General features: G+C 37.9%; 1 long non-coding RNA gene across 1 annotated transcript; it reads left to right on the top strand.

The window, feature by feature from the left end:
- The first annotated feature begins 2234 nt into the window (after positions 1–2234).
- LOC120324086 lies at positions 2235–23198 on the top strand. The gene is made up of 4 exons (XR_005565090.1): positions 2235–2498; positions 3180–3325; positions 14157–14248; positions 21756–23198. It is a non-coding gene; the product is annotated as an uncharacterized LOC120324086 (long non-coding RNA).
- The last annotated feature ends 1270 nt before the right edge of the window (positions 23199–24468 follow it).

The raw sequence follows: 24468 nt of genomic DNA on the forward strand, positions 1-24468 counted from the left end.
GGAAAGGATCACAAACATTTGGATATGTAAGGCTGGAGATGACTGAAACTAAGATGGAAGCAATAAGAAGGGCAATAACAACGGCACTGTGGTTCAGAAATAGAAATCTTTTCTAAAGGATGTAAAGACATATGAGAAATCCAAAAAGTGTAGAAAAAGAGTTCAAAAACCAGTATTCTGTGAGTACAGAAATCCATAAGAATGTCAGCTTTAATAAAATGTGAACCTTCAATATGTAGTTAGAGCTGAAAGCTCAAAAAAGTACAAAGCTGAGTCTGGTTACATGTTAGAAGAAAATCCATGTTTCTCTCACTGACTGTATTCTGTAGTGATGAGAATCTCAAACAACCGTATTTGATGAACAAAAATAAGTGTTCTGTGAAACGTATATCCACACACATTGTAATTTCTGTCATCAAAGTAATTAGAGGACAGAATGGGTGGGGTTGGAAGGGACCTCTGGAGGTCATGTGGCCCAACCTTCCATTCACGAAGGGTGACCTAGAGCTGTTTGCCCTTGACCATGTCCAGATGGCTTTTGAGCATCTCTGAGGATAGAGCAAGGAATTTAATACCACAGCTCCATATCTGTCTCTACAGATACATTGTCATAGCACAGAAAGATGAGGAGGACTTCTGAAATTTCCTCAAAATCTTTTTATAGACCTCAAAAAAATCTGGAGCATATTAAACCACAGTGTCAAATGGAGTTGGGACAAGTTCTTTCATTAAGGGTGCAGCAACCCCTTCTGCAGATGATGACTCTGGGAATAGAATGCTGTAGGACATGTCAGAAATGTGAATAGAGCTCAGTTCAAACTCTTGTATAAAAATTAGACTAGATGTATTGAAACTAGAGCGATTGAAAACACATGAAGTTGAGCCTGCATTGAAACAAACACTTCATAGAAAATATAAAGAGTATATAAATACATGCATTAAAGACATTATTATTCATCACCAATTTTTAATACATCAAGATTTTTCTCATATACTTCTGTAGTTTCAGACAACTAGAAACACCTTTTGCTCAAATTCTTAAAAGACAGATTACTCCTATGTTGGAGTGTTATAGGCCGTCATCAGGCTAAAATCATTAAGAGGTGGTCCCCTGTTTCATTATAGTGTTTCTAAAGCAGCCCAGAGTACTTGCAAAGCTAAATTTGTTTTCTTGCATATGAAAAGATAAAAATCTTTTCACTGTATTTTAAATCACATGTGAAGTCAAATTACATTTTGAGAATATTAAATCAAGTCACGACTGGTTGTACAAGTTCTCATTCACCACTGTTATTTAGGAACGAAAACACAGAAAGCAGCAATTTAACTAAGTAACGTTAAGACGTTTTGGGTTTCGGAACAATTCTGCAGGTCAGTAGGTTAGTAAATTAGGGCCATTTTCAATGTAAGCTTCTAAACAACATCAGAAATTCATGCTGGTTGTAGCACACAGTGGCAAGCAATGTAATGGAGTGGAGTACTCATTCTACTCAGCATCCTCCAGCAGAGTAAGCCAGGACACAACAGCATCTAGAACATCCCCTGGAGCAATCCACAAGGCTTCCTCAATACTCTACTGAAGTCTGTCTGCTGCCATGCCCATCAGTTTATTAATAGCATTGAAACTGAGGACAGCATGGCAGCCAGTTATTTCATTTCTTAGGGAAATGCACTTTTTAATGAGTAAATTCTTCCCTCTCCAAACCTTCTCACTTCAATTATAACATTTATATTTTGATCTCACATAGGCTATTTTCCACGTAGGTTGTAAAATGTCTAGTCCATTGGGAACCATTCAATGTATGAATAAATAATCAATTTTCTGTATGCTGCTGTGAAGGAACAAGATTCAGGATGGGAGAGGTTCCAGGCGTGGAGAAAAACATACAGCAATTGACAGGACTTTATTATATGGACTTTACTGTTATTATGTGGTTTCATTGTATCCACACGACACAGTGCACAGCCTGGGCATGCCTGGGCTTGCCACGAGTTTGCCTGCTCTCTGCTTCCCCGCTCCCCTCTCTGATAAGCTGCAGAAGCTGCAGAGAGGAGACAGTTACCATTCGCCCTTTCCTTCCCCGGTTCCTCCCACGTTCCTCCCCCTTTTGCCTGTGTCCCTACCCCGATTTGTTCCCCTGTTTGTCTGTCTCATGCTCCACCCCATGTTCTAGCCCTTTCCCCGCCTAAACCCATAAAACCTCTGGACACCTCAATAAAGCATCCCAGTTGCACCTCTGCCTTGTCTCTGGACCCGTTTGTGTTGTGTCATAGCCGCATTCCCCCCTCGGACCGTGGCATGCTACAATGTATGTCTGTTAATGACACCACAGATATATTAATCTCAACCATCTACTTATCAACGTGGTTGTCTATATCAACATGTCTGTAAAAAATTGCAATGGACAGTAGCTGGCCAACCATTTAGGACAGAGCAAGGAGAAACTTGTAATTCAAGATTGTACCAGAATTTGTATAACTACAAGCTTCACAAAGAGGTAAGTCTCCTGTCTCCGCTTCTCTTTTAAATTTCTGCCATGTAGCATGATCAAGAGGTTATGCATCTGGTTTCCACTTTTCCCATATGCTAGCCAGAGTTTATCCATTTTTTTTTCTGGGGTGGCTGCTGGCCTTTCCCTCCCCATGTACTTTATTCTACTTCCAGCTGCCCTGAACTCTGATTAGTAAGTTACCAGTCTATGCTGCAATCGGTTTCCTAGCTCATTTCTACTCCTACAAAAAAAAAAAAAATTCTTTTTAAATTTTTTATTACCCAGATCAATACAATCAGAGTTCTGCATCTGTCTCGCCTCCACTCACCAGAGCCGGCCAGTGTGGGGACCAGCTAGTTTCTCAGTAATGTTCCTCAGTAATGTTCATGCCAAGAGAGTGATTTCCCCCCCCCCCCCCACTAAGTTCATCTTAATGACTCCCTCTGAGATGCCAGGGGTAGCCTTGCTTCCCTTTGCCACAACTCTCTGTCTCTGTCCTGCTTTATAAAATGATGCCTTCCAATTTTAGGCCCATATTTTTCCCACAAGTAGTGAATGCTCTGTTAATCCTAAGGAATGAGCCTCCCAAGAAGGCTGTAACTTCTATTTTAAGGAAGATTTCAGTCTGGGTGAATGAGTTTTATGACCGCAGTTAGTACTATTTCTAATATGCCTTTGTTATCTAAGGTTTGGTAGAAGGTCATGGAGGTTTGAATTCTGGACCACCTTGCCAGAAATCATCTGCCTGAAGAGTTTTCAACTGCCCATCCTGTTAGAGAGCTGACCCTGCATTACTCTGGGTGTTTTCTGGGTTTACAGAAGTCCTCATATCAGTAAGAGAATTTTCTGTTAATATTTCATGTACTCATCAGACTTGACATACTTCCTTCATCTCCATGTGTTTAGAAGAGCTACGTTTTTCATGATTCCAATACAAGATTCTGCCTAATACATGACAACAACTGAGAAATATACTTCTAGGCATTCAACCCAATATTTACACTGCTTTTTAGGGAAACTGTATAACTATAAAACCAGCTGAAAAGAATCCATGGTGCTTCTACTCAAAATATTCCGGAACAAAATCTCCTCTTCCTCTCTTCCAAAGAATCCTAATATTCAAAGAATCCTAATATTAAGATTGGGAAAATTTATTTAAGTGTTAAAGGCATATCCCAACAAACAGTAAAATAATCAAATAAAATAAGTTTCATTTTTGTTAAACCACTGTCAAGATTACTTCCACTAATATGAAAACCAAATTCTGAAATTAGAGTTGAAATTTAATCAGGAACAGAGAGTATCATTTTCCCTGGGAAAAAATGGGCATTTTCAGTCCACACTAAGGAAAGGAGGAAGTAAAGTTAAGATATCTACAAATTAAAAGGAATCCCGTTTCAAACAAGGATCCTGGATTTGTAGAATCACCACAGTTTCTTAAAATTTGAGTCTGATTTTTCCCAACATCAGCTTATTCAATGGATTATAATTCCTTTCTTGTATAGTACATTTAAAATCACTTGATCTAAAAAATTCATAAAAATAATATTTTTAAAAATGTTGGTGTTAATATGCCAATAACATATCAAACATGTTCTGTATGTTTTTGCTTGCTGTATTCCAAGATTGACTATAAGGCCATAAAGAGTAAATAGCTCATTTAATGTTCAGCTTTTCTTGTTTAAACTTGATGAGATTTGAATTATATTTTAAGGAAACTCATTGGAAACCCTACAACTATTTAAAAAAAAAAAAAGTACAATTCAATGTCTAATAAAAGGCAGAGCACTATTTCAAGTTTAGGAGATTAAATCTACTGGACATCTGAATCTAATCCGGTATTTACATGATTAAAAGGGATGCCCAGAAAAAACAAGCAATAATTTAGGTACATAACTTTAGGTAGCAAAGTTTGAAAAATTACCTAAAAATCTATGTAAAAGGATGAAAAAAACTCCAGTCAGTATGCATAAACCGTGGCTGCCTCTGATAGATGCCTGCAATAAAATAAAGGCACAAAGTCAGGAGAGTATTTTTGCCCTGAGCTGCCCACTACCAAACTGAAAGCCCAGGGGGTAGCTTGAGGACCAGGAGGACAATTTTTTTCCATGTTATGCAATTATATTGTACAGGTATTCTCATATATGTTAATCTCGGATTAACAAGTAATTGACTTCGAGATAAAAAGGGGAGAGTTACCTCTAGAGTAGCACAAGATCATTGTTTACTGCATGTCACTGTGAGCACAGGTAAACACAATTCAAAAAATTACTCTTCCAAAATCACCTAGAATCAATCTTTGAAATCACGTCACAGGAAAAAAATTTCTCACGAGCAACTAGACAGAATTTCCTCTGAGATTTATGTAATGAAAAGCAACAACTATACCTATCTTCACAAAAGTGTATGTCACCATACAGGAGAAACCCACATCTAATTATTCACCAGAAAACGGCCTCTCTGACATAAACAGGGAAAATTGTTTCATAAATCAATTTCGTGCTAACCTTCTAAACAAAAACGCACCACACATTTGAGATGCAATTATTTTGCCTTGTACATCACAGGATAAGGTGACTTGCTATTCAAGGGAAGGAGAGGTGAGAGTTGCTCTTTGTTCCCTGCATTGTACATGATAATCTATTATCAGAGAAATTATAAACATTCACAACAAATACATGGTCCTCGACCCTCATGCACAGGCTCATCTGCAATCCCTCCATGCAGCATTTCTTCACACCAGGGTCAGTGACAAGCTCAGCACCATCCCACAGCAGCAACTGTTGTCTGTGCCTTGTTTATCCCCCTCCCACTGAGCACACCACATAAATAATTTAGACCCAGCCTTTTTTGTTGTATATGGGGTTAGTGGACATTTACATCTGCTTTCCAGAAGCTTCTGGAGTGAGGAGTACTTAAGTCAAAAGCCTATTTTATTAATATTTTTATATTATATCATCTTCTTCAAATAGGAAAATAATCATAAGGATGAATCAGTGCATGCTTCTAAAGAAATAATGATGCAAGCACTACTATTTATACTGTCCTAATACTGCTGCACTATTTTCCCCACTTCCTAAGATTGCATTAGGGAGTTTACAAAGAGTTACCTAAATGAAAAGCTCTTGCCTGGATTTCAGGGAGTAGTATGAAAAGACAGCCATGAATGGGAGGTGGGAAGTCAAGATGGTTTTGGTTGAGAGAGTTAGTTTTTTTCATAGTAGCTAGTATGGGGCTGTGTTTTGTATTTGTGACCAAAACACTGTTGATAAAAGAGATTTTTTTAGATACTGTTGAGCAGTGCTTGCACAGGGTCAAGGCCTTTTCTGCTCCTCATGCCATGCTGCCCCAGTGAGGAGGCTGGGGGTGCACAAGGAATTGGGAGGCGACACAGCCAGGACAGCTGACCCTAATTAACCAAAGGGATATTCCACACAATATGGCATTTAAAGCTAGAGGAAAGTAGGAGAAAGGTGGGAGATATTTGGAGTGACGGTATTTGACTTCCCACGTCACCATTACGCACGATGGGTCGCTGCTTTCCTAGGGATAGGTGAACACTTGCCCATGGGAAGTGGTGAATAAATTTCTTGTTTTGCTTTGCTTGTGAGTCTGGCGTTTGCTTTACCTATTGAATTGTCATTAGCTCAACCCACGAATTTTCTCACTTTTACCCTTCTGATTCTTTTCCCCATCCCATCGGGGGAGTGAGTGAGTGGCTGTATGGGCCTGGGGTTAAATCATGACACGAACTAATGGCTTACGGCAGTCACATCCTTCAAAGGGGTCTGTAATGCTCCTACTTCTACACGTTCAGTTTAGACACGCTTGTTTTCTGTGAGTGTGCTCTAGTCATCAGTATGAATTTTGCCCCTTTACTGTACTTGTTTCTTTACATCATACGTAAATTTTCTTGGCTTGGACACTCCCCGTGACAGGGATGATTTGGCTGAGGTTATTTAAAACCTGATTTTCTCTCACAGTACCAAGTGCACGCAAGAGCAAATTCTTGAGCTGTCCATGAACCCAAGCATAGCAAGTCCAAAGCTGCCTTGGGAAGAGGCTGCTTTTTATCAACATCTTTTAGTCAACAGAAGTGAAATAAGCTGCAAGGAAGTGTTTTCTTGATGAGATTACTATAAATCAATAAATAAGGGATTAGAGGGATATTCAAAATGAAGGTGTCAACATGGGAGCACATAGACAAGTCAGCATGAATGAAGGAAGCTAGTGCTTTTACTGGAGATGAGACCATTTGCATAATACATCAGTTTATACTTTCATAAGGATAAACATAAAGATGAAAATGTATTTGCTTAAATCTGAGCTCATTAAATAGTAAATATCAAATTATTAATAGTTAGCTTAGGCAATCTTTGTGGGGTAGAGAATAAATTTACAAAATTACTTGGCTTTGCCCTGTCAAATCTGACACCAACACACTAACTAACAACTTCTTTACTTCATTACTAATTTTGGTTTTAAATCCTGAGGCCATGGTTTCTTTAGTGCAGTGTTGTGATAAATTCACCACTGATTTAAAATATACAAGTCTGCATCTGACTGTAATATTTACAAGTTACAATATTAATACTTTAAATGCTGACGATAAATTAATAAATACCATTGCTGGCATGAAATAGGTGAATGACAAGGGTCAAAATATATAAATTGTGGCCACTTCATCATCTAGTGTCAAATCAAAAAGCTTTTCTCCTTCACATCATCCTATTCCACTTTCATCTTCGTATATATTATGTCTGCTTTTTTCTGGCACGTGACATGCATTCAATTAAGTAATAGCACTCCAGATTTGGTAAGTGGTCTGCTCTAGTTTTACGTCGCAGCACAATATGCCACATATTAGCAAACTAGACAATGATCTGATTTACAATGTGTATTACTCTAAATGTAAAAACACTGCTCATGAATTGTATTTTTTTTATATCACTTAGTCTTCTACCACTATTACCTGACTTTAAAACCTGTAGCAATTACACAGGGAAAACAACTTGAAAGTTCACAGCATCCTGCAGGAGACGAGATATTGTAGTGCGCATCCTCAATTCTTTGCAGGATTCAGCAGGCTGCAAATCTGTCAGGGCAGAGTCTGTGGGGAAACTGTACTTTTCTCTGTTGTATATAATCCACATTATACAATGCAATAAGATATAAAATTGTCAGAAGAGTCCAGAGTTGCTCTTTGTTTAAAATTATATGTGCAAAGACAGGAAGATTAAAATAGAATTTGTATGTTTTTGGAGCTGAAATTATATTGACAACATGATGCATCATACATTTTAAATCATCAGCTGTCATGGCTAATCTTATGCAGGTGCTGAACAGTAAGCATTTATGCTAAAATAACAGATTGTATATCACCTCTGGTAAGTGTTGGTCTGTGCTTTTACTAGACACAGTAAACAGAAATAAATAAAAAATATACAGTATTGTGAACACTCACATGTAGATACAACTTTAAATAAATACTTGAAAATAAAACCTTAACAATACTGACTCCAGTAAATCAATAAAGAACTTTACAGATCCTGGACAGATGGTATTGTCCTACAATATTTCTTCAGAAAGTACACCAGCACAGCAACATCTCCAGATTTTGGCAAATGTGCATTGTGACAGCATCATCAGTCCGGCTGTAATTCAGATTTCCCTCCTTTCACAACTTCCGTCCAAAATCCCTATCTTAAGTTTTTTCTGTAGGATCATCTCTCGCCCTCCTTGGAAACCTCTCAAACACGAAAGCCCACAGAACAGCTACCCTTTTGTACAGTGGGAAGACAGCTGGGGGTACCAATTAAAAGAAACTGAGAAGTTATATTCATATTCTAATACTCCTTATAATGGTAAGGACATTGTAGGGAAAAATGCAGCTGCTACTCCTTGATGGAATGCAGTTGGCAGCTCTACAATGATTCTTATACAACAGCAAGCACCCGCTAAGGGGGATGGAACAGAGGGTGGATTGGAGTGGAGGCACAGCAGCCAGGCTCTGTGGAAATCCTTACAGGGAGGGCAACTCAATGGTACTTTGCAACTGATAAACTGCACAGTACCTGTCAACCAAGGGAGACAGGAGATGTCCTGCTTCTGAGCCAGCAACGGTGGTGAAATCCTTTTCCTCAGATGAACTTGGTTCATTAAAGCCTAACTGTAATATTAACACACACCTCCATCCCAAAGTTACCTGCCTCCTCTGTCAGAAAAAGAACTTAAACCTTGAAATAATGGAACCACATGACTAAATAGATCATTAGAGGTAACCAACTTGTTGACAGGTGATATGGCTGGGGGAGATACGTGTAAAACACACACAGAGAACGGTGACAGTGCGTTGGTTTTAGTGGAGTTAACATATGTTGCACTTCAAATAATGAGACAGAAAAAATTAGGATTATATTGAGAATTTAATTAAAGCAAGAGTATGCTCTTTAAAAATGTATTCTTATCTAATCACGACTATGCTCCAGTGCAGAGGCTTTTCAACTTCTTTTTAACATCGCTGAACAACAGAACTTCTCTTCTATGTATTTATAGCTTGACAGATGTAAACTTTTAATTTGATGACTTCACGTTTTTGGTCATTATTTGAGAGCTAAAAGTGCAGAGGCCAAAAGGTGACAACTTCTTTTACGTGGTTATTACCTGCAGCTCATGCTGAGAAAGAGGCTCCAGAAATGCAAACTTCAGGGCCACACCTCACACCTGTCTCTAGGATAGCTGCTGCTGCTCCCTCCCACAGAACTTTCTCATGCCATTAGTACTGTACATGATTTATAAAATTGGAACCAAAAGAAAATCTCCACTTCTCACTCTTTCCTTTTAAATGTTTAATAGTGAATTCAGTGCTTGTCAAAATTACTGAAATCACAGCCCTTGTCCTGGCTGCAGGACTCGCAGAAACCAGGAGCTTCCACACTCTACCCTACTCACTTTGACCAGGTGTAAGGAATGGCCACAGGAGTAGTTGCTTTTCAGGCTGGTCCAGGATAAGTGTTTATATTCCCTGCACTGAGCACCTTTGTCTTGTTGCAGGTCAAGGAATTACAAACTCTCTCATCATTTAAGAACTAACCTCTGATTTCACAGAAAGCAATGATTATTTGTCTGCTCTTGTAATGGGACCAAGGTTTAGTCTTAATAGATTAAGTCACAGTCATTAACTCACTGACATCCATAACAGAAAAAACCAAAGGATGGTAAGGCCAAGTGGGTGATTTCTTACTTTGATTTATTCCCTGGAAATAGGTTGGAGCTATCACAAGAGTGAAGGAAGCAGATTTGTATTTGTAGATCCCCATCAATCCCATTGCAGATGAAGCTGTGCTGGCTGCACGGGTTGCTGATCCCAGCCCCACCTGCCAGTCCCACTGCTGCAGCCCACCAGCTCCTCCAGCCTGCTGGCAGAAGGGTTTGGATGGCCATCTCCCCACCATTCCTGACAGATCCAGCCAGATTAGCCGATACTCTTAGGTTATTTGGCTCATTTTAACCAAGATGTGTTTGGGAGCAACTACACCAGCAACTCGGCAGCAGGCCTGTGGCAGAGGCAGCCCTCACATCAGCAAAGGGAGGGTTACAGGTAGCTGGGGCTGCCTGGGGTCATCACCTCCTCGACTGGCCCCAGAGCACCTGGGAAAGGGTGCACAGACACCAGGTGAGTCTCGCTGGGGGAGCCCAGTTCAAACTTATTACTTCACAAGCAATCAGATAATCATCAGCTGATAACTACTTTTGGATATCGTGGATTTGACTGATTCAGACGAGAGACCAGAGCTGAAACTCTCTGTAGTTGATAATCAAAGCTCTAAGCCAGCTAATTCCCTTCTGTTAACACTGCCTACGCTTGCACACATGCACATGTTTTCTCTCTTTTCCCTTTGTCTGCCACCCTGAGCTGTAGCTGGAGATCTGAGACAGGGCAGGCTGAGCATTCTATATTCACTGCAATCACTCTGATATGCAGTGAGACCCACCTCTAGCTATTAGGCTCTAGAACATCACTGATGGTAGCAAAGTAAAAAGGTTGATGTTATATTTGTTGACCCAGGCAAGGCAAAAGTGCTTCTGCAGTAAAAACCCTTACAATATATAGCATCAATGAGCATAATATATATTATATTGGTAGGCTTATTCTGTTAAGATACAAGCACAGGGGCTCTTGTGTGTGTTCATAAAGCAGAGTGCTTAGCATAAAAAGATTCTGTTCTGTTTGTGCATGAAGAAATGAGCCATTTTTTACTTTCCTGTGGCATTAAAAATTCCAGCCCTAACTGTCTACCCGTTTTTGGGTAGTAAATTACTGCTTCTTTAGCAAAGATTCAGATCCACAGGCTTTTTCGCAGCTCCCTTTTAAACTTTTAACAGCCTATTTAGACTAATCTTATAACAAAAGTTACATCATGTGGTAGCACACAAGTAACAATAGTATTACTTCTACATACCCAGAAGTTTTAGAAAAAAAATTATTTCTTTTAGAAGGATCCAAAATTCAGTCGCAACAGTGAACAGCAGCCAAGAGCTCCCATAAGAAAAGAGGGAGCCTAGATGATGACTATTGAAGTCTCAGTTGTGGACAGTCTAGGTAACAAGTATAGAGCTTCAACTGCTAGGAAAAATTCAGGCACCTCTCCAAAGAATTTAATAGGGTAATCCACTCCCAATTAAATTTAAACTTGAACATGTGAGGAATCCAGATTCAATACCTTAATAGTAGCAAACTCTTGTGTTGATTTTTCCAGCTTCAGTTGAAGTTAATCAGAAAGCACTCAGACTTGGGTCTCAAGTCTCTTGACCTGCAGACACCAGCTGGAATGCCAGAAAAGCTTTCAGCCAGGAATGCAGGAAAATACAGAGTATCTTTTCAGCTATGCTAACACTAGCGTAAACCCAAGGAAAATCAGCTTGCACCGTGGTTGCAGTTGTAGAAAAGAACAGAGGAATCCATGAGGTCACTCCCAACTCAAAGTAATATTATCTGTGCAAGCTTAAATTACTTTGAGTCTGTGAGTGACTCACATATGCATGTGTCTATAGCTTTGCAGGATGAAGAGCAACAAGTGTGATTCTCCTTGATTAAAAGTAACATGCAGATTTATATAGACTTGTACAGGAATAAGGTAGTCCTAAGTTAGTAAATCAGACATTAAAATACTTGCAAAAGCGAAAGAAAAAGACTCATTTTTCAAGGAAACAGCTAAAATAGCTATAAAAATAGATCAAAAGTTACCAGTAGCTTTGTTAAATAGAAAGCATTTTTTGTTTAAGTATGGATGTGTCCACTTCCAGCAACATTTCCAAGAGCATTTAAGTGACTCAGGAACTTAAGGTCATTACATGTTTTTGAAAAACTTTTTATTCTAAATCAGATTGCACAAAAATGTGAGAAAGTTTTAAGGAATAGACAGAGAGACAGACATCCAAATGGGTTTCTTTTCTGCATTCCTTGCATGCAGCTTGTCCCTCTCTTAGCTACCCTTTTTACTCTCACTTTTTTGGGGAAATTAAAAAAAAAAAGAAAAAAGCAGTACTCAGACATGCAGCCTGGTTCAAAGCTCTGGTGGGTAGCAGGGAAATACTTTAGAGATCAGGGGAAATGAATTCAAGATGAGTGAAAATGGTCTTTGGTTCTGCTCTGCTACCTTTTACTGAAGATTCACTGCAGAGATGTGAATCATCTCCATCCATGCTGTGCTTCGCTTCTTGCAGGCATTTTTCACAGATTCCTCCTGCTTCTTTTGTCTCCTAGTGTCAGACACCGTGATTTACCATTGGTCACTGTGGCATTAAGGGTTTAGTACCCCTTAGAACAAGTGTAAAGGAAAAGGAACCTGCTGCAAAATAAATAAATAACATAATGGCAGACACTTTGCAATAAGGAATAACAATTAGGTAATAAAAGGGGAAAAATGGGAAAGCACAGCTTCTGTTGACTTGGCTTACAGCTAAAAACCAACCTTTTTTTACTTTAGATCAACTAAAATCTCTGCTTAAAGTAAACTGAGAATACAATTACATTCAGGCAACTGGGCTCTTTGTCTTTTTAGAAACAAAACTCCTTCCCAGATAGAATGAACAATGAAATAGAAATAGGGTAAAAAAAATATATTTTATGAACCCATTAATAATCAAAAAGATGTAATCGTACAAGACACTAATAGAAACCATTGTTTAGGGAAGAACACAAACAGTTGATGATAAAATGCTGGGTTTATAAAGTATATGAAACTTCAACTCACTTCTCCAAGTTACCCTCTCAAAAATAAATAATTTATTGAATATAGTAACTGTGTCAATTTAGAAAATCTAAATCACTGTTCTTTAGAGCATTTGGAAAACCTAGGAGTGGTACCTGCATTCTTTAATTTTACTGCTTCCTTCAGAGACTGTAGCTGGTTTTTGTTTATGATAAAATAGATGACAGAAAAAATGAGGAATATACGGGAGAAATATGCATATTTTGAAGTTATGTACTTTACCTGAAAAGGACTCTTGTCTTCTTCATCTATGTGTAACAGCCCAGATATCCCCTACATGTTATTAAATTTTAATGCTAATAGTATGCTAAGAAAAGTGTGTACCACTGTTGCTATAGACACTACAGCAGAGAATTAAAGTCACATTTGAAGATCTCCCCATTTTGTCCCAACACTTTGTAACTGTGTTAAAACTCTAAGATGTGTCTCTGAAGTCTTTTAAACTCTCCAAAAAGACTGCAGCCAAACATGGAATGCACAACAGGCTGAAAGGAGCATTGAGTAAAATAAAATTAAAATAAAAAAATAAAACAAACAAACAAACCAACAAACCAAAAAAACAAAAAAGAACATAGACAATTATTTCTGAGACTTTTTTTTTTTAATTCTGTTGGACAATAAAACTAAAACTACAGACGATAGTAGGTTTAGTTCCAACAAATATCATGACATTACTGAACTTTGTGATAGTGTTTAAAACATTTTCTGATGTTTCAAGGAAGCATATAAGTAACAAGAGCCAGTGCTCATTTGTCATTAATAAGAGGGCTGTTATTTTCAGGGCAGTCATTGTGCCTGTTATGGATTTGAAGTATATTTCCTCAGAGATATTCTCCATAATGTCAAGTGAAGAAACATTGGATGTATGAAAGCAGCCTTGTCTCCCTAGAACTTTTATCACTCGTGGTTTGGGCTCTTTAATAAGCATGAATGACCCAAAGATTTAGTTTATTCTCTACCTAAATTAGGGGAAGAGAAAACCCTTTTATTATATAATTCCAAGGGATCTCTGAGAAGAGATGTTGTACTAAAGCCAGTAACTTTTGTTGCTATCAGACCTATCCTTGGCATACTTTAGCATAGGCATGATTCAAGAGAGCATCACCCAGCCAGAAATTTTTGAGGCAGCCTCTCTGTTTCAGAGCATGAGACTTATTCCTTTTTTTTTTCCCCTCTTTTTTTTTTAAATCAGCATGGACACAAGCTGCTACGGGCAGATGCTCTCATGACCAAAGAACAGTCCTAGGCATATCTACTTTAGTAGTACAGTCATGGCCAGAGGCTCCTACACACCACAGCCAAGCCTTTCCTCTGAGACATCCTTCTTGGGAAGAGGCTGTGCTGTTCCTCCCAATAACCACTCATTTCTTTTTTTTTCTGTGGACTACAGGAACTATTGCTGAAGGCTACCACTGCAGGTTCTGCTGTGGAGACAGATCTGAGCCTGTTGATCAGCCATTGAATACACTGTTCCTATTTTAGGTAATTTTCAAATTATTTCTGAACAGCAGGAAAAGAAGAAGATGGAGACTGCAACACATGGCACGTGTATATCCACTTTCAGTCCCCAGGACCTCCTTTGCAAATGAGATCTTGTACTTTATAGAGCATTGTTTTCCCAGTAGTAAACTATTTAAATGGATAACCACATTTAAGCTACTCCTGGGGAAGAGCCAATTTAAGAAAAACCATCCAGGAATTCACTGCAAATGAGATGCTGCCTCTCCAAAGACTCTCTTCCTTACCATCAGAGTGACAGGCTTGGGATTGGCTTCTAACAGAATACCAGGAAGTTGGGAATTTGCCCATTATAACTTAAAATTAAGATGGCTGGAACAATATAGTCAGAAGGGGGTTCCCCCCAGCCTCCCCCTCTTCCCCCCCCCAAAAAAACCCCTATGTATCTTTCAGAGCAAATAAAAAACAGTAACTATATTATAAATAAAGTAGTGAAAGTTAGTACAGTCTTTCCGTATAAAATGGAACCATGTGACTAAGGTGCAATTCTTTGGAGCAGTTACCTATAAGGGATTCTTAGGGATTCCATACTGCATTTCAGTCACAGAGAAGTGGCTGGTGCCCCAAGCCAGTCAGTGTTTCAGAGGCATTTGGATAACACCCTTAACATGTTTAACGGATGGTCAGCCCTGAAGCCATCATGCAGTTGGACTAAATGATCATTGTAGATCCCTTCCAACTGAAATATTCTATCCTACATTTAGCTTTCAGGTTTATTTTTTAATATTTTTTTATTAGACAATCAATTGTAATGCTGTTATTATCATTATATGTATTTATACTGCAATTGAAGCCACCCATACAACAGCTATTGATTCAGTATCTGGAATTCTGGGATATCAGCTTTAAGATGTGGTGTGCATCCACAGTGGCATCTATTTGCAGGTCTTCTAAAGGCATTGAAACTTCTCATTCCACTGCATAACAAAAAGTAGGCCCAGTGTTCACAAAATTTTTAAAGGGCACTAATTAGTCTGGCCAGAATCTGTCCATTCAGCTGTTGGAATCATTACAATACATTCTGTTAAATGCCATTTAACAGAATCCAAAAAATAGTTCCAAGGAGTAACTTGGCTTTTTGCCTTGGGAGAACAAATGTAATGCTCATGGTGGAGTACCTAGAAACAATCAATATGTACTTATGCACAGAAAAGTTTCTCTCAGTGGTCATGCACACCCACAGTTGCAAAATGTATTCAGCCTGGAAGTGAACTGATGCATAAATATCTCTTAGGAACTTAAAGAAAACTCTCTGTTAATGATGGTTTTCATCACCTCTGTAGGTCTTGCCCAATCACTCCAGTTTCCTCTTACTAAGTGTGCACAGGCGTTATGTTACACAAGAAATGAGAATACTCCAGGGGTGAGATGCCTCAAATTTGCCTGATGGCTTAACTTTCTGTTCTGGTTGTTTTAAATTCAAAAGTCAGCCACAATGAATGTGTTTATTTTTGATGGATTCAGTAGTCATTACCATTGCATTCATCAATTTGAGGCATTCCAAGGGCACTGAAGTGTATTAATTGCAACAAGTTAAATCAGCAGTCATCTCTGGAATTATTTCTTTTCATTTTCTTTCTTGAACTAGTTGGCCTTGATGTCTTCAATTCAATCACTTGAATAGTATTTTATTGGTATTTTTAATTTATGCCACTATTCTGCTAGCATCCACCCATAAATGATCAGGGCTAATTTCCATCTGTGGACATTTGAGAAACACTCCTTTATTCTTTACTGTTTGCTCTCCAAAGAATGAAGGTGCTTCTGTAACAGTTTGCTAACTCTGGAAGCTTGCCAGCCTTACTACAATTTTCAACACCATTCATGTGAAGAAGAGTTGAGTATAGTGAATAACTGTATGTGAAACTGGCTAAAGGTCTATTCAGGAGATACACTGAGATTAAAGAAACTTGTAGGTCAAATGTAAGTAGTTCAAAGAGTCCTTAATTTTTGCATTTTTGAGGTTTTGATTACAGCTCCCTTATCTACCAAACTGAAACCCCACTTGGTACAAGAAAGAACTTCAAAAAGCAGAGCTCCTACTTGGCATAGATATTACATTTTTCCTTTCCTGGGCAACTACTGACCTGCTGGCCCTAGTGAAGAAATATTAATTATATTCCCACTTCTAATCACATCAAGGGGAAGGTCAAAACTTAAACAGTACTATGAACAGCTTTACACAAATCAAAGCCTCCGTCTTTTAGAATCTGTTAGAAATCTTAAGTAGCAAATTCAAAAAATCTGTTTTATTGTGGTGGGAACTCAGGAATGTTGCTATATCATGGCATGTTATTTAAAAATCAAAAGAACATAATTTTACATATGGAGTGGAGTGCTTGTCTGCTGCTATACCATGACAATTAGCTAAGGATTCACCAGCCTGGCCAAAGTCAAGAGCCATCCTTGGAATTTAAGAACCTTTTTGATGTTGCCATTTGACTGACCTTTCTTGTCTTCTTAATGTCATGCAAGCCAGTGAACTGAAGAGTAAAGTTCAGCTAAATCCAAAACTGTGCTAAGAACACTACACACACACTTCCTTCAATTTGCTTTTCTTCCTGTGAAGCATGACGAATTACTAGAGCACTCTGAAGTTTACTGATGCAAAGCATTCACTTGGATTCTCTTCCAAATTCAAATGAACAGTATTCTTCTCTAGATCTTTATAACACTTGTAAGAAATTATGAAATTGCCACCTTCCTGATTTCTCTGAAATAAAGGTGAAACCAGTTCAGAAATACACTTTTCAGTTCTCTGTGCTAAAACCATTCAGCCTCTCCTGACAATCACCGAGATTAAAATTTATTTCAAGACCTCCCACATCACATATATTATAATCACAGCTTATTCTTTGTACGATATGGCAGAGAGATATAGACTAGTAGAAACAACCCTTCTATATGTACCTCCCCAGTTGGACATAAATCAGCGTGAGTACAGAAACTGTCAGCCTAGTTGTCAGCATCACATTATGCCCAGACTAGTAAACCTTGTAGAGCAAACACTGCTTTTTTTTACTGATCATGTCTTCTGAAGTATCCTTCAGAGGATAAAGCCAAAACAGTTGAGTAAGACTAAAGAAATTAGACAGTTGGCTACTCTTTCATTGGGACATAACAGCCAGTTATTGGATTAAGCTATGTAAAACCCTCAAAATGAATTCTCAGTCTGCAATATTTTTGCTGATACTCTTCTGATTTAGACATTTTAGAAGTTCTGCAGCATGAAAACTGGTTGGTTTGTTGTTTATTTTTGCCTTTAACAGGCAGGCTCGCAGATGTGATACATGGAAGATGTGATCAAACTTACTGACTATCCCATGGGAATCTGTTCTTTTGACAGTTCAGCCAAGGCTAAAGTTTACAGTCACCAAAACTGCAAAAGGCTCTAGTCAAAGCTCGTAGGCCATGCTTTAAAAAAATATGGTCAGCACTTAGTACTTACTTTGTATGTTTCTTTCCCTGCAGAAGTCTAAGTCCTAAATGCTGCCAGATATACAAGTGTGCTAAACATGCAATTGTCCAGCAATAGCAAGGGAATCAGTCTTGCAACTCTGCTTTTATTCAAGCTTGTTCAGCTTGCAGTCCACCAAGACCCGCAGGTCTCTTTACCAGAGCTGTCCCCCAGCCTGTGCTGGAGGTGTTCTTACTGTCCAGGTACAGGGCTTTGCATTTGTCTTGACTGAGCTTCAAAAGGTTCCCATCAATAAGATCAATGAAATTTCAAAAAAACTCCCTAATTCATGAAAATCAGTTCAAATTTTTTTTTTCCTTCCTTCTGGTTAAGCTCTTGCTAATGTTGCACGCTTTTTCAGTTTTCATAATTATAAATTTGTAATTTTGAAAAAAAACTTTAAAATAACAATAATCACCTGTTATTCCAAAACAGTATTTCAAATAAAACCTATTCTATATTTATAAACTTGCTCACAGCTATTGTGACCTTATGCTAAGACTCCTGTTTAAGGGGGAAAGAATGAGTGTGACCCAACTACCTGTACACAAAGAAGGGCAATGCCAAATATATTACGGTTCTTATTGTGGATATTTAAATTATTTCATTATAAGAAAAACAGTCAGAAACTTTACCCCTTCTCAGTTCTTCTGCAGCAATTTAAATAACAGTAAGTTACAACAGGAGACAAAGTATCACCAAAAGGTTCCATCATAAAATTACATTTTCACTTGTTTGGGGCTTTAGTAAAACCATCCAAAATGTCACTGTTTTATTTCTGGGTATTTGGACTTAAAACTGAGTTCTTTTGTGTGGTTGGAGAAAACAGGGCATGGGGTGATTCAGTCAAGAGCATTGGTCAGATATTTTGTTCCAGCTAAAGAACTTCCGTTATACAGGAGCTACAATACAGTGAAATATTAATGTCAGCACATGAATATTCTAATATTTAAGTGAAAGACTCACATTCTTCTCTTCCACCCTCAAATGAGTTTAACTCTCTGTCTGCCCCCCCCCCCCCAAAAAAAAACAAACAAAAAATACCCAGCCCCAAACTCTTATGCATGAAAATGTAACCATTTTAACAGGAGTTAGTAAGATGTTCCAGCTCCAACATAATTTGCTGGTAGGGTAGAGATAATCCCCAATATATCAGATAGGTTTGCAAACCCTCAGAAAGAACAAAAATAGGAGCCCCTGTCTCAGCCTAGGTGGGAATTGTAATTGATAGCATACTGGATAAGAAAAGAGGTGTTAACTATTCCTCCCCTCTTTGAAAGATGGTATCTGTCACCTTCAGAAAGCATATACACTACCTGTGTTTCCAGGGGAGAATTCATGGTTCAGAATAACAAAGTCCATTTCGGATTTAGGTTTTGTCAGCAATCGCAGTTCTGGGCCAGTATTGGAGATCTCAAGTACAGGTCACAGAGCAGTCTGTGCCCTTGCTGATGATCCTAGACAATAAGGAGAAGCCACCCAGAGGAAGAGCTGTGCAGAAGTCAGTGGGCTTCAGCAGTATTGTAGTTGACTCAAATACCAAGTTGTAGACAACTCAGATTGGATGCTCAAAATTAGCAACTTTAATGTCAACCATTTATCTCTATTCCTCTTTATAGAATGATAACAGTAGCAACCTTTCACATATGAAAAGACATTCATTCTTATTTGAAAGACACATGAAACACAACAGTGATAAATACCACTGAAAAGACCCAGGAGAATTAACAAGATTTGTCTATCTAGCAATGAGTGAGGCCTAAGAACATGTAACAGGAAAAGTTTTCAATAGCTATAGGACTGATGGTTCTCACTGAGAAAAAAATGGCTATGACTATGTAATTAAACACTCTTATCAGGATGGACATACACACTGAAACAGATTTAGAACTGCACAGGCAACACTAATTATGAGTTTTCCTGACTTTGAAATGACAAATGGAGAACTAGATGAGCAGTTTAGTGTGCCTAAACTGGTTGCTTAGGGGCTACATCCAGCTTGCATGTTGCTTCCATGCAAAGCAGATGTAGAAAAGATGTTTGGGAGAATAACAGGACCCCGCTGTTAAAAAATATCTTCTCCTGCATATACAACCTATACACCAAAGCCTATATACTTTCCAGCTCAAAGCACCAATGCTAAGGGGAACCAGGCGAGTGGAGTCAGAGGCTCCTGTATCTGCCTGGAGTCCAGCTGAATGTGGTCAACGTGGCCTATAAGGAGTCCCTAATGCTAGCAAAACTGGGAAAACAGGATCACTGTGGAGAATATGTACACAACCAAAGTGTGGTGTGAGCTTTATGATGTACCTTGTTGAAGTTCAACAAGACACCCCCTCTGTTAGGCTTTTATAACTACACATTAATGATATGGATCATGCTTTCCAGATCAAATTTCCTCTACCCATTTATTTATATACTTATTTCAGAATTACTCTGGTTAAAGCAACTAGTAGATATCAGTCACGACATTGTTTCTACAAAGAATCTACTATTTGGATATTTTTTTAGCTGTAGTCTTCCCAAAGCTTTCCTGGCACCTCCTAGAATAGAGTACTGCATGTGTCCGGGTGACACAGATCCTCCTTCATATCTCTCTAAAGTCCTGATGATTTTAGAAACTTTTCTTTTAGACAGTTTAGTTTATTCTATGACATTATGAACCATGCTATTCTTTCCCATACTGAACCTGATTCTCTATCAGCAAGATTAAACAGCTGTATAAACATCTCATTTTTCAAAGCTGTTTATTACCTTTATTCATTCTTATTTGATTTACAAACTGGAACTACTTCACCTGAATACTTTGGAGCAGGGTAACCACCTACTGCTGGTCAAGCTTCAAACAAGTCTTGGTCATCAGTCTGTTCTTGGGGCACACTACGCTAAGGTAGCTTTCAAAGACCTGCAGTTTTTATTAGCTTCATATCTCACAAATTAATCATTTCATGCAGTCTTTTACATCACCTAGCTGTCCTTACTCATTATCTAACTATGTGTGTTAACCAGTATTTCTTATATGAAATAAAAACGTTATTCTGACACTGTGGTTACTGTCTCCTAGCAACAGAAGTTCTTAATAAGGCTCTTATTGTTTTCAGGGGTCTGTCATGAATACGTTAAATAGCCTTAATTTTCTGTATAGATTCCCTAACCTTATCAATCATTTTCTTTATAAGCTTGATGACCTATGAAAATGTTTTATTATTACCATAATACCACAATAACTTGATCTCTAAAATACAAATCTCTTTGTACTAATGTTTCATTTCAACACTGTACTTAAACTAAGTGAAAGAAAGTTATTTCTCACATTAACAGGGATTTCTGTTTTGCCAGTTTTATACCCATGAGTACAGGTTCTCTTAAGCATCTCTGTAAATTATTAGAGTAGATCACAAATAAGCATATCCTAAAAAAGACAAGAGAGATTCATGTTGTACTAGTTATTTTCAAATAAAAACAATGATCTTTCTGACTTTGATCAAAACAAAAAACCTGGATGATTAAAGTGACAGCAGAAAAGAAAGAAAAGCAAAAATCTGAAAAATTAACAGGAAAAGCCCGACTGAAATTACTTAGCAGTTTGTTTTAAATTTACCAGATATCTAGACTGCAAAGCTAAAGTAACAGGACACAATATAATTGGTATCTGATGGATTATTTCTCTCTTGTAAACTTTTCCCGTTCTCGTCAATCTTATAAAATTATACCTTCTCAGGGTAATTCGGGAAATCATGCAGAAATAAGTACAATGCAATTTTACTTCTAAAGACAAATCATTCATTTGTGAGAAATGAGTTTGAGAAAAAAAATAATGAAGGTATTTATTACTTTCATAATTTTCAAAATTGGTCAAAGTGTTCTAATGTTCATATTTTGGTGACAATGTAGACATCATTGCAATTGTTGCCTGCCAAAGACTGAGTATGCATCTTAAAGTTATGTATTTCACTAACATACCAAGCTCCAGTGTCAATTTGCAGGCTGTCTGATGAAAGTGTATCTTCACAGATGGACCCAAGGTACATCACTATCCTGAATGAGTCATCTGAAGAGACGGAAAAAGCAACTGGAAGAAACAGCTGAACTATGGTCTAGTTCAAAACGCGCTGACCTCCCACAAGGTTGTGAGAGCCTGCTCGTGGAGAGAAGGCTCCAGGGGCAGCTGAACAGGCAGGACATTTCACAGCCAGGACAGTTTTCTTCGTTCCAGTAGTGAAAGAGAAAAGATGATAAAGAGGGATTCCTCTGGCAGTAGCCTCCTTTGGTTGCCTCTGACACCTTACCAACCTGTGTTCCACTGATCCAGGAAGACCTTAGGCTGTTGGAGGGGAATATCTAGAAAGTTATGTCATGAACGTCCCTTTTCCCTCAAGAACAAGGAATTTGCTACATCTGTAAAGCTAGCTGTGGCTGAGCAAAAATGTTAGTGTGGGACTGAGAGGTAGAATTTTGGGTTGTGAAGAACTGAAAAGTCTTTAATGGTAGAGGGAGCTTTATGCTTCAGTTGGCGTCACCCTTGTAAAATCTCACTCTCCAAAGTAATAAACATGACTGGGTAGCCAGAAAGGTTTTTCATTCAATAGACTAATTAAGGCACAAACGCTCTGTCATGTAAGCTTAGTTTCACAACATAAATACAACTACACTGAACTCTTCAAAGGACATATTTTTAAAAAAATAATATTTCCCAGCAATGAACATTATCTGCTTAAGTAACAGGCAAGAAAAATTGAAGATACTCATACATAGAGGAAAAAAACCCAAAGTATTGGAAATATAACTGAAACCCAGTGGAATGAATCATAATACTAAGACAGTGGAATTCAAGCTTACCAGTGACGCAGTACATCACTGTGTCTAGATCATCCTTCCAGCAGATAATGTAGAATTTAGGAACTATAGCACACAAAACCAAAGATGGGATACTGGGGATCATCCACTCCACTCCTTTCAAATAGCAAGTATAATTTTTAAAACAGCAAACAATAATTTGTTTAGTGAGCATGTGCAGCAGCCAACAGACGTAATGCAATACTGAGTTTCAGTGACAGAAGTGTTAAAACCTAACATAAAAACTTAGTGGATGAATTGAAAACCAGTTATTATGTCGCATTTATTTCCTTCAAGCAGCATTTGGTAAAGAAAACACTAAAGAAAACACTTTACAATAAGAACAGTTTCCCAAAAATTGAAGCATCTATCGCCATAACTGTATTTTGGGAGCACAGAAGTATCAGAGAAGTATTAAGGAAACTAGAAACAAACTACACATTCATTACTAGAGACCTCAAAAAAGGCAATATTTCAGGTGTGACTAAGATAATGATACTTAAATAATAATTATTCTGATTATTATTATTCAAATTGCTTTGAAAAGACTGATGAAAGCCACAAATACATAAATGAGAAAGGAAAGATAATGACAGTACAATCTACTATTTTTAAAGGATACAGGGCTTTTCCAAATGTTGTTAATTATTGATAAATCTCTTGAAAAAACAGATAATTTCTACATGATTAAAAAAAGTAAATTTGGTTCCATAGTTAGAAGTCTGTAGAAAAAAAAAAAGTGGAGATGGTGCTGATAAGGATTTAAACTCTGAATAACCTGATATGACTCCTAAGATATCTAAATAGATCATTCAAAAATAAAGACTATCAACATGAAAAAAAAGTAAAAAAAAAAACCAAACACAAACTATTTCAGACAACAAGTTCCATGGTAACTAGGCCTTTTCAATTGAATCACTAACCTTTTCTGACAGGATATGAGTTTGGATGTTAGTAACATTTCTGTTGATAAAATATTTGGATTAAAAAAAATAATATATTTAGTACTACATGACAGTTTGATTTTAAAATCTTACTGTTTTAAAAATGACAGTATAAGGAAGTAGCAATCCATCATCCACTGAGGCTATTAAAAATGGGTATTACAGGCACATCTGAAAATAAAGTGACTGGGAAGACATTAATGAATTGGGCAACTCAATAGTGAGGTTCCTCAAAGATCATTTTTGGTCTAATTCTCATCAATATTTTTAATTGATGATTTGAGGATATTTTTGATGAAGGAGAATAGAAAATTTTTGGCAGTTAAACTTTTTAGTTGACAGAGATTCATGGAGTGGTAGGTAATGAGGGAGCTGGTTACTGTTACAAACAATCCGAATTACTTGCTTAAATGGACACAATTCATGAAAATGCTTTAAATAGATCCTAACACGCATGCACACAAAAAATTCCTCCACAGAGGAACAGCACAGGTTACACTTAATGGGCCGGATTTTCTCAGTTCACTCCTTTTACTGAGCAGAAAACAGAGAGGATCTGGTTTTACAGGGGTTTTTAATATCGTTTTAAAAAACAACCTGCTTCTAAGGAGATTACATTTAGACAGACAAGGACAAAACAACCCTCAGTGACTTAAATCTGAAGGGACAGAAATAATAACTTAATAGTCTCTGATTTACAATGCAGTTTTGTGAGCTTCCCATCTTCCTGAGTCTGGTGATGTTCTGGATACTTTGCCTTTTTTTGGGGTGAGGGGGGCTGAGAGGTGGGGTGGGTGTGAGTAAATTGGGATCCTTCCACTAAAACATCAGTTACCTATTGTTGTATTTTTGTCACCTGCAGAAGAACCAGAAGCTCTTCAGCTGAGAACATGACTCTGCACAGACTTCCCATTCAATGACATGCTCTAACCAGCCAGTCTTCAGCC

This window comes from Pipra filicauda, unplaced genomic scaffold, assembly GCF_003945595.2.
Source record: "Pipra filicauda isolate LSUMZ 115617 unplaced genomic scaffold, ASM394559v2 scaffold41_size5083284_pilon, whole genome shotgun sequence".
NCBI classification, from domain to species: Eukaryota; Metazoa; Chordata; class Aves; order Passeriformes; family Pipridae; genus Pipra; species Pipra filicauda.